Raw genomic sequence first — 12,413 nt, 5'->3', positions numbered from 1 at the left:
TGTGGAACAGTCTACCTCTCGAAATAAAACAAAGTAAACACTTCCTGTTAACCCGGAACGCTATAATGAAGGCATGTTACAACGTTTTTAATCTGATTCAAATGAGACATCAGCTACTCGCAAAAAAAAGTAAACAGTTCAAATTACAATTTTCGTATATGTATATCGATACATTTTTTGAGCGGTTCTTTGACGCTAAAGATCCAGACTTTTTTTGTTTGTGTGCGTATTTATCGATTCATGCATATTTCTGGTAAATTCAATTCAACCAATTTTACCTTGATCAAGCGACTTGGATACATGTATACGAAGCGTCTAGCTGAGGATGGTCTCCCTCCGTTACAGACACGCTGAACTCGCCTTTTTTTTTTTGCTTTGCTTTCCGCCGCTATAGATACGCAGCCGTTGCTGCAGGGACCCGCGAACCCGCACCCTCAAGCTCAGCTATAAACCTAGCCGCGAAGCTGTCACAGAGGGAATTATTACACAACGGTGTGTTTCTTAACCTTCAGTCGAATGACAGGTTTCTCTGAAAAAAAAAATTATTTTTCAGAGCCACAGCAACCAAAGAACAAACAACCGGGCTAAGGAAAGGGCGTCAAAAAGCCGCGGCGAGAGCCCAATCATTGCGCAGATCCATCTTGCGCACGCCGTTCTTCCAAGGAGGCCCTTTTCTTCTCTGCCGAGGAGGAGACCCGTCCGGTCAGCATTGGTCCCGGCTGATGGCAAAGCAAAGATTTTTTTTTTTCCGAGCCGTCGATGACGAGATCGGTGTCCCCGTTGGCACCATCAGCTGGCGCCGCAAAGATGACCCCGTCCAATCCGTCTCCATTTCTCCTCCTCCTAGAGGAGCGGCATTACGCACCGACTGCGCAATCCACCAAGCAAGGGCGACGACTTTTCCCCTTCGCCCGTGCCGAGCTGAAATGCTATTGGTTGCCGCCGCCGGCACGTTACGAGAACACCACGCCGTCTACATACGAGCGGCCGTGTGCATAAAAAACGCGAAAGCGATTCTGTAATAATGCGAGTTGACGACGTGATAACTGAAAAAAAAATTCTTAAATGATGGGAATCGATGATTTAAGAATTCTTAGATTGTCCAGTCTAACGTAACTATCATAAATTACGTCTTATAGGTATATATCCATTTAAACTGAAATAAAGCCTTTTGCAGGAATTGACGATCGGTTAGTTATTACTATGCGGTTCTTTCAACCTGTGCAGCCCCACCAAGAAAAAAAAATGAAAAAAAAAAACCACGATGCAATCGACACCATCAGCACACAGAATGTATGACGCATCATAAGGGCTGACAACCGGCAGTATATACTCTTACAAGTGTTCCCCCAACCGATCCAATAAATATATTTAACGAATAAGCTGAGCAAAGTGACCACTGCGGCTACGATATACTCTAGGCACTGTAACAGTGACTATCACTAAAATAATGTTTCGCCAGCTGGCAAAATATTGAGGAACACCAGGCGACGCTATAGGTAGCCAGCGACATGAAAAAAAAAAAAACCGTTTCACATAAAAACGTATTTGGTTATTTTAGAAACCATGTTTCTTACCTTACTTTACTTTGTTACGTACATTAATTTTACAATATATTGTATTTCCACCCTGCTAAAATACATTTGTGGACTGCAGTATTTGCACATAAATGACGAGTAAACAAATATAAATAACATCTGCTCGCGTTGGAACCTAAACACCGCCTGATCTAGTCTTTCTATTGGGTGCATTACAACACTAGCTTGCATTCTTCAAGAGGTATTTTGTACCACAAGGTTAATCACCTTGTTTGCTTTAGTTTCTTTTCTCGAAAACGCGGCACTCACTACTTCTCAAAAAAAAAAAAAATCACAGCACATCCACGGAGTGCATGATGATTGGTGGGGCGAAGCGTTCGTCAGTCGTTCCGAGCTTTCGTCGGCCCATTCGTTCTTGCTTCCGTCCATCAGTATTTCCGTCCATCCGTTTGACCGTCGGTGCATCCGTCACTCCGTGCGTGCGTCACTCCATGCGTGCGTCCGTACGTCCATTCGTGCGGCCGTCCCTCTGTCCGTCCGTCCGTCAGTGCGTCCGCCCCTCTGTCTGTGCGTCCGTCAGTACGTCCGTCTATCTAGTGAACACTCCAAGTACAGCCATGTCACATTTTTTCATTATGTATTCATCATCATATACAAGTGGCGCCATCCAGCGGACATTCTAAGGAGCGCTATTTCGGGTGTGTGCCACCGGTGACTACATTCACCATCGGAGGACGGACACACCCACACCCTAAGGAGCTTCGCCCGTAAAAAAAATGTTATGACGCCCTGGTAGCGTGGATGCTGTTCGTTAATTGGTATGTGGGGTTTAACGTCCCAAAACCACGATATGATTATGAGAGACGCCGCAGTGGAGGGCTCCGGAAATTTCGACCACCTGGGGTTCTTTAACGTGCACCCAAATCTGAGCACGCGGGCCTACAACACGGATGCTGTTCGTGACATGAGAATACTGATAGGGCGGCATCAAAGGGAACGGCATAACGATTATCGCTGTGGCGAAAAGACCGCGCCAGAGAGAGTAGCAGTTTTTAGTGCAGCTTGCTCACACGCGACTAGAGAGTTTCAGTGCTTGGTGCGCTTGGGGCCCTGGCTATGGTGGCTTAAACCATACCCTGGCGGCGCGCGGCGTTGCATACCCAACCCGAATGCCTTTTAGCGGCGCGTGAAGGCTGCTTCACATGCCACGATTGAAGCGAAAAAAAAAAAAAGGTTCTGTTCGCTCCATTCGCAACACGCTGCTAATGGCGGTTTCGTACTGCAATAGAGATGGGAGGTGGGGCTAGTCTCTATTGCGTATCCCATCTCTATCCCATCTCTATTGCGTACTGCAATAGAGATGGGAGGTGGGGCTAGTCAAGCTGCTATAGCGCAGCTTTTTCCCTACTTTCCATGCCACAATTGTTTCTTGTTTGTGTAAATCACGGTGTATCGTTGTGGTGAAATAAATTTCAACTTTCAACTTTCGTTTCAAACGGACCGCGAACGGTCCGCGATTTTCGCTCTGCGACTGGAGCGGCGAGTTCTGGCCACCCTGGCAGACACCGCAGAATTTTTCGAACGTATTGTAATGATTTGTGCATTGTGACATCACTAAGTTTCTATAAGCGGTAACGAAGGGCCCGCGTGTTTTGACATTTAAGAACACTTCTTAATCTAAATTATATTTTTAAATGCACAGCATCGGCCATAACTAAAACAAACATGTCGACGCTATTTCGACAGCTTAGCCGGTCCGGCCCCATTTCGACGGGTTCCGACCAAAAAATCGCTCCCGCCGTTGCGACCAGAGCGAAAATTTCCAACATGTCGGAAGCTCGCCGCGGAACGCTGCGGCGGGAGCCTATACTGGCCTTTTTTTTTTTTTTTCGCTGCGAGCGAATTCGCGCACTGAAAAGCGCTACTTTTTTGTGTCATGTGAAACGGCCTCAAGCAAACGCGAGAAGATAACAGGCGCTCGCAGCGCCACAGCGTCTTGTCAATTATGGTTTGTGTTTTTATTTTTACAATGTAAAATATTGAACCAAACATAGATAGCGACATGAAGCCAGTTACTTCAACTAAAAGATTCTTAAATAATATGACAAAGTTATCAATCCACGAGAAAAAAAAAAGGAAGTGTCGTAATGTGCCGCAGTTGCTAACGAAGCCGGTGCCACTGACGCCTAGCAATCCAGACGGGCAGTTGTAGCCCGACAACAATCGACCAATAACGTAACTATGCGTAAACGACGTACACTAGCTAATAGGACTTGTAGTCATCGTCGTCTGTTGCCATCCCATCACGCAAGAGAAAAATGTCCACCTCCGGCGGGAAGTAAAGCTACAGCGTAGTAAAGCTTCGCGCCACGCTGCTTCAGCGGAGGTGGCAGCATGACGGACAACCAAGCCATGCATGCGTATCGTACAGTGCCATGCACTTTTCAAGATTTGGCGCCTATAGCTGTGCCCGGGACTCGAGAGGATGGCTCTGGCCAGTCTCGGCTCGGATCGCCGTGAACGTGGGTGACGTCACGGCTGCATGATCCGCTGGGGTAGAGTGCAGACGGGTTGACAGGCGGGGCTAGTTGGTACAAATTCACAATGAAATAATTGGAAGTGCAAACCAACGGGACACAAGGGAAGAGGCAAACAAGCGCAGACAAACTCAGTTTATTCAGAGAAGAAATTATATACCAGAAAGAAGAGAAAGGGAAATAAAAAACTGGGGAGAAGGTTCCACCATGATCAGGTGTCGACCAGAAACGAGATTTCACAATCTAACAGTGATATAGACAGTGAACTAACACAACTAGCAATATTCTTACCGCTGTGGAGAAAAGATTGCAAGACCACACCACAGTGAGTGACAGTTTCTAGTGTGCCTGCTCACACGCGACACAATAGAGAGTTTTGGTTGTTACTTCTAGTACCCTGTACCACGGCGATGTTACAGTGTACTAGAAGTAGCTGGGGCAGCTATCTCCACTAGGAAGCCAGTGGTGGCAGCGACGGATGTGCAGTACCGCCACTCCGACGTCTTCGGTACGCAAGCCGCTTGGGTACCCAGCAATGAAACTCTCTGCTGTATTGCGCCCACCACACGCAGCTGCAACGCGTTGTATCCAACCGAAGGGTGGTGCAGCCTTTGGAGAGGCATCCACGCCCCCACACCCTGAATCGCGAGCGGTCCGGGGTACAGACTTGAAACCAGAGCCACTGCCATTTCGAGGAAGTGAACTGCACTCTCGGAAAAAAATAAAAATGATGTACCACCTGCATGCACCCGCCCTCGCTGTTCGTAGCTCCGTGGGCGTCGTCACAGCGGTTGGTGGCGCGAGTGATTGCATTCTGAGCAGAAAAAAAAAAGAAAAAAAATGCGTGCACTTTTCCCCATCTTGCGAGGACATTCTTCGCACTAGAGTTGAACAAAGAAGAGCTTGGTCGACGAATCGTCACAGGGTATACATGGGACGCACGACGCATCAGCGTTGTTTCATGTGCAATATTACGATGCAGCAACAACAAAGCTAGACCCACGCACACACACGCGCGTTCACAAGCAGAGAGAGAGAGAGAGAGAAACGAATGTGATCTCAGCAGTGAAGAATGCGAGGTGACTCAAAAGTGACGCTGAGCTGAGCCAAAGCCACCTAAATTCTAGGAGGCACTGGCTGAGCTCCCTTCCAGCGCTGCAGTGGTAGCGTCTTTCCCTTAGTTCTCTGTGGCTCTAGCGATTCACAGGAGAGCCCGAACAGTTCAGCCACATACTGCGGCAACGGAGGCTCGCAGCAGCACCGTAAAAGCAACCGCACGCGCAAGAGTTGCGTACTGCAATAGAGAGCATACTGACCACCATGCTGCGTAGATCCACTGGTGGACGGCGACAGGAAAAGGCTTATTGTCGCAATTCAGTGCTACACACCGACAGCTTTTGGTTCAACAGACATCCTCTGCCAGGGGCAGCAACTCTTCATCATTTACGACCTGTTAAGGGAACAAGCCCAAGTACGAAAACTTACAAATTGTATATATATATATATATATATATATATATATATATATATATATATATATATATATATATATATGCGCGCCAAAACCAGGATATGATTACGAGAGATGCCGTAGAGGAGGGGCTGCTTCTTCAACGCGCACTTAAATCGATCTTACACGAGCCTAGCATTTTAGTCTCCATGAAAGTGCAACCGGCACGGCCGCAATCGAACCCGCGACTTTTCGATCAGCAGACGAACACTGCAACTCCTACACCATAGCTCAAGGAGTGGATTGGATATGAAGCACCGATTTCCTCCGGCAATGAGAGTACACCGCCAATATAGCGAAAGCACTGAAAGAACTGCGTCGTCAATTTGAAATGCGCTCGTACGATGGTTTCCGATTGCTCAGTTGAAGTACAGATTCCCCCCTCCCCTCGTTTACGTTAGGTTTCTTGGCTAGGCATAGGGCCCCAAGTGCTAGGAGTCGTTAAACAACCAACCAGGCGAGCGAAACAACGCGTTATGAACTCCCCCTCCTAACGTTAGCAAAGCGCTCCAGTACTGTGAACAGGCGTCCGGTTTTTTGGTTAAGCACGCAGATACAAAGCGTGTCATGCGCGTGCATTGGCCGCAACCCAAGGCAAGTGCGTACGCAAACCTCCCGGTGTCCAAATGGCTCGTTTTACAGTTTCTGTCCGTTCACGAACTGTGCTGAACGGTGAATTGATTGATTGATATGTGGGGTTTAACGTCCCAAAACCACCATTTGATTATGAGAGACGCCGTAGTGGAGGGCTCCGGAAACTTCGACCACCTGGGGTTCTTTGACGTGCACCCAAATCTGAGCACACGGGCCTACAACATTTCCGCCTCCATCGGAAATGCTGCTGAACGGTGAAGTAAGAGTGTACAGACACGGCCGCGGTAGTGCAACGCACGAAGGCCCCGTCAGAAAACACAGCGAAAACGGAGCGAAGGCGCAGAAAGAAGAAGACTCCCCCACGGGTCGGGAACACTCTAGGCGCATGGCGTTGGGAAACAGCGGCGTCGGCACGCAGGCGAAGCCCGCTGGGACCGGTGCAGAGAGACCTCTAGGCCAGAAGGGAGGGAAAGGGGGGGGAGGGCGAACGAACGCGAAAGTGCGCGCGCAGGTAGGTGATCACGTAATGGAGATGGTATGCGCAATCGAGCAGAACGCAACGGCGATGTTACAGGAGAAGGCAGCTCACTGGAGGCGGGAGAAACTGGAGATGATGGGCGTACTAAGTAAGGTTCACTGCTCCAACTTGCAAGAAAGAAAAGGGGGGAGCGCCGCGCGCAGGTTCCGGCACACGGCAGCAGCCAAGAATGTCAGGAACGACGAAAGAAGAAGCGGCTTAAACGTGACGGCGAAACAGGCATCGAGTGGCCGGCGGAACGAAGTCCCCCCCCCCCCCCCCGCGGATAACTTTTTGAGAAATTGCTACTCGGCGAGAAACAGCGCCGAAACATTGCATAAAGCTTTGCAATTCAGCAAAGAGGTGTACCATAGCCGAGCTTCATCCACAGACGGGACGACAAAACTTGGTCAGTTTTACGAAGACTTACAACGCACGAGAGGTAGCCGTTGACTTGATTCTGGTGGTTTGTTTTTCTCCTTCGTCCATCGCTATACATGCAACATGTGTTTGACGGCGGCCCGAAGATGGCGAAAGTTATCGCGTCTGAAATTATGGCCTACCACGAATAATGAGTGACCGAGAACGGCGCTAGTGTTCTGGGAGTTACTACCAGAGTGATTTCAAGAAGTCAGAAAGGGAGTGTGTGTGTCCTAAGCGCCACCGGCAACTCGCAACGACCAAGTCAATTTACATGGTTAAAAAAACTGTAAACAATCGCAGGGACGTCAAGGTGCATCACGCAAGAGCAAAATTCAACGCACACGGACATGCTCATAAAAGTGAAAAATGAAGAAGAACGCTACGCACGTACATAATTAAGAGTATATATCAAGTATCAATATGAAATTCAAAGTGGGGTACTTCTGATTCAGGTTGTATGCATCAACACAATGCGTATGAATTTTTTTTAAACATGCCGAAATTCCACGGCAACGGAGCTAGGAATGTTCTGTAACGGAAACACGGAAGAAAGCATGTCCAAGCCCCAATCTTTTTACTCCCAACGCGGGTGGAATGAGATTTAGTTAAAGCCATACTACCAAACAATTTTCGATCATACGTGTTATATAGGTTGTGCATTCAAAATAAGCTCACGAATTTTTAGCACGTTTAGTCCAGCGCCTAATTGATAACTGTGTATTTTGATAACCACTCGTGCGGCAACACTGGCACACTCGTGAGCCGTGACGTAAAAAGCGAGCGTCGCCGAGCGTCATTGCTCCGCAGTCACCTGATTGGCCCTGAAACGAAACGACTTGCAGCAGCCGAAACTGTGGTTGGCTCCGCTCCTTGCTGCGCATGCATGACGTCACATGCAGCGAGGCTAAATGGCGCTAGCCGGCGTTGGGCGGGGCTTACAGCAGGCGATTCCTGGGACCTGTTTTGCACTGGTTGATATGTGGGGTTTAACGTCCCAAAGACCACCATATGATTATAAGAGACGCCGTAGTGGAGGGCTCTAGAAATTTCGACCACCTTGGGTTCTTTAAAACGTGCGCCCAAATCTGAGCACACGGGCCTACGACGTTTCCGCCTCCATCGGAAATGCAGCCGCCGCAGCCGGGATTGAATCCCGCGACCTGCGGGTCAGCAGCCGAGTACCTTAGCCACTAGACCACCGCGGCGGGGCGACCTGTTTTGCACTGAAACATTCTCTTTCGCGCCCCATTTTTAATATTTTTGTAGGCACAATACACTCTCTACTGCTAGTTTTCGCTGAAAACAACAAATTGTAGGGTTAAAGTGTCGTGGCCCGTTAAAGTGAGTGCTTACAATAGCCGGTTTCGAGGAATGCGCCCACTAGGGTTGCAGATTCCGTTGACCCGTCTTCAAGGACCACTTATAGGGTGTCTGAATGGCTTCCCGCGAGAGAAACTATTCAGGGGACTCCCGGCGGCAGCCGCAACATCCGACAAAGACAATAGTTATAGCGCGAGAATAAAACAACGGCAAAGGGACGTTCTGTTCTCGCGCTACAACTATCGTCATGTCATACCAACTAGCCCAAACCGCCACACATCCGACAGACACATGCATTTGCGTGAAATCAAGAAGCACGAAGAGTGCGAGGCACCGACGAGAGAGGCCAACGGCGAGTAGTGGTAAGCTTCCCGAAAAATTCTCCGAATTCCGTTGGGCGACAGGCGCGACATCCATCGGCGCCCGGAAGAGGCGCCATCAGTTGTCATCCCATCCATTGTCTAGCGAGACGCTTGTTCTTAACAGCTGCAGCCTCAAATACGTTCGGTTCCAGGGCGTTTCCGCCTACAAGGCCATGCCAGGGAGCGTGCTTTTTAAAAAAAGAAAGAAAATGCCCGGAACGAGGACTGTGGAAGCAAGGGAGATCACCAAAAGAGACGACAGCCTTCACTTAAAACCTTATCTTTGCCGACCACACGGCACTCCGCCAGAATCGCACACATCCGCAGCCGCGCACCTTAGGGAAGCCATTCCTCGAGACAAGAGGAGCCAGAGAACCATCTGTTGAATACGACGAAAGCACTAAACGTCGAAGACCGTTTACTGGGCCGAATCTCTCTTTTTCGCACTACCGCAGCAGCTCACTTCCCGACACACTCTTCTCGATAGGGAGCATCCTGTGGGCGCCTTTCGTCAACAGCACCTCGCCATCGACGACGTCGGTCCAGGAAGAGATGTTCCTATAAGCATTCGGCAAATGTAGTTTGGCACGCGACAGCCACAGAGGAAGTTTTTTTTTTTTTTTGATCGCTTGCCAACAAAATTAATGGGCTGGTCACTCGCATCTTCACTTTCCCGAAGTGTGGCAGCTTGGGCTAGTTGGTATGACATGACGATAGTTATAGCGCGAGAACAGAACGACGGCACAGAGTGTCCTTCGTGTCCTTGTCTCTGTGTCGTCGTTCTGTTTTCACACTATAACCATGGTCACTTTCCTGAGCTGTATCCACCCCGGCAAGCATACAGACACGGCTGTGGACGACCCGTTCAACATCCGAGCTATATGTAACCCAATATATTGCCTATCATTAATGAGTACTATAAGCCGCCCTGATAAGGCAATAATCTCCCCACAAGTGCAAGCATCCACAATTAGATAACTGCTCTGGCAAATTTGATCCCGAACAGCGGAAAGCCAGCCAAGCACCTTTCGCGCCTCGTATCCCTGTAAACAAATGAGCTCGGGCGCTATTATCCACTCCCTACACGAGATCTATATACTTCATCATTTCTTATCGATAATATCACGCAGCACTTCCACGCCGCGAAAGCAACAGTGTCCACTAAGCCGCCAGCTCAGTACGATGGCGACATTTGTGACCGAGGGGGTGTTTAGACAGAGGGGCCAAAGAGATCCGCAATCTTTCACTACCTGTTAACGTCATCCCCATTTAATCATTTCATCATTGTCCTTGACGTACCTGCCCGTTATTTAAGGAGTGCAAAAGGGCAAGTTGACAACATCCCGCCATGGATGCGCAAATCCTCACACAGAGAATCGTGGGCGCTTCCAGCCTAACTTCTTTCCTTGCACCCTGGCTATCCGCGAGTCGATCGCGGATTTGCCACGGGACAAAACATTTCGCGCAAGTGCGCTGACTATATAGTACAGTATGCAGCCAAAACGTTTCTCCCAGCTTTCGTGCAAGCCTGTCTTTTTTTTTTTTTTCCTTCGTTCTGTCGTACTGTCACATCGTCAAGTGGGACAAGACCTGGGTTCATAACGGGCACGCCCCGCCGACGAACGACAACGATGATCGACCGACAGCCATTTCCCCAGAATAAAGCGAAACCAGAAAGAAAGGGCGGGAAACTAGAAAGAACTGCAATGCAATACGATAGAAGAAAAAAGAGAAACAAATGGCAAACACAGCAAATGAGAGCGCCGCAATCGGCCGACAGCACGCGAAATAGCCGGTCGGTACGTGAACGAAAACGGTGCACGACAGAGCTATGGAGGAGGGGTCTCATGGGCCAAACGAGATCGTCAACCCTGCCGATTTACCGCCCGGCTAAAAGAGAAATTCTTAGGTCGCGAGGAGGCGTCACGCGATTCGGCATCGCCTCTGCTCGAGAGCGGGTCGAACGGAGGCTCAAAAAGAGCCGAGCATTTATTTCTGCAAACCGGGCCGTTTTGGTCTCGCAAGTAGAGCCCAGCCGCTTGCATTTTTTTTTTACTTCCTCTCACCGTCGGGGGATCCATCTCTTCTTTCTCGGAACGCCCGGCCGTGCCAGTGCCCAAAACTGACACGCACGCACACTGATGAGAGCGGAGGAGCAAGAACGAAAAAAAAAAGTAATAAAAAAAATGCTCGACGAGAGCTTCTACGTGCGCCGGAAAACGAGGCTATTTCGGTCTGCCATTCACAGCGGAGGCACTCGAGCCTCGAGCCGTGCCACTGCGTACGTACACGCGCGCGGGTTTGCACCATTCCGTCACGAAAACCACGCGCGCACTACACAGAACACGCATAATGTGCGCGCCACGGCTCTTCGAATAGCGGGCTGCGCTGCACTTCACAACGGTGTTGTACCTGAAGATAGTTACAGCGCGAAAACTGATCGACGACAAAGAGACAAGAAGGACACGAGCGCTCGTTCTGTTTTCGCGCTGTAACCGTCGTCATGTCATACCAACTAACCCAAACTGCCACACTTCTACGGTGGTGTACCATCGTCAAGCGGTGGGGGAGGGGGGGGGGGACAGTTAGCGCAACCACAGTCCAATACTAAAGTTATCGAGGGACTAAGGTGGAACGTACTATCGGAGCCAGTTGAAGAAATCTTACGCTCGTGAATACCTGTGTTACCGAAAGCATACAACTTCGAGCAACAGCAGTGATGTGATCAGTCGAGTTGAGCACGTAAGATGGTCGGTTTGGTCGCTGAAGAGTGAAGATACCAGCCGGCACAGATGTATAAACCAAGCTCGGGAGCTTGGTCTACACATCCCACCAAGCACTTAATGGGTAATATAGGATTGAAATCGCGTGTAATGCCCAGGACGGGGCGAAGATGTCCGGGAGCGCAACGCAAAATTCCTTATGCGCGTTTACGAGGAATGTCTATCCCCGATTCTTTATCAATACTGATTTTTTTTCAGCTGCGCAGCTGTGTAGTCATGCGCAGGACACAAAAAAATGCACCCGGTCAACGCAGACCACAATTCACAACGCCAACTTTTGCGATTCAGCAGGAGTGTATGACACATAGGGGAATGGTAAATGGATCGTGATTTCGAAGAAAAAAAAAAACACTTATTGCACTACCAAGTAAGCTGATACAAACATGCAGTCAGTGACGGCTCGCGAGATAGATGGTTATAGAGAAGGAAGAGCAAAAAAGCGAAACCGGATCAGTTATCAGTAGCTAAACGGTCGCAGGCGTTTCCGTGGCAGAGCGGCAAGGCATCGGCACACGCGATAGTGAAGCATCACACGACCGTCATCGCCGTCTACAAGGGAGCATAAAGAGGAAACAAGGGGGAGTGGCAGGAACCAATAAATTGCATCCGCTGGCAGCGGCCCGCGCTCGCCGCAGGCCAGCCAGCGCCGACGCGACACATGAATCACAGCACTCGGAATTTCCGGATGACGCTCGAAGGCTCTGAAGAACAATCGATTGCTTCATATTTGTCCGAAACGCTCCTACAAGACTCTACATACACAGACACACATGAAGGGATCGTCAAAAAGCACGGAATGTGACAAGATATTTCAACGCGGCCGCGTGAC

Source organism: Rhipicephalus microplus, chromosome 1 (assembly GCF_043290135.1).
Source record: "Rhipicephalus microplus isolate Deutch F79 chromosome 1, USDA_Rmic, whole genome shotgun sequence".
NCBI classification, from domain to species: domain Eukaryota; kingdom Metazoa; phylum Arthropoda; class Arachnida; order Ixodida; family Ixodidae; genus Rhipicephalus; species Rhipicephalus microplus.
Note: the sequence above shows the minus strand (reverse complement) of the source record.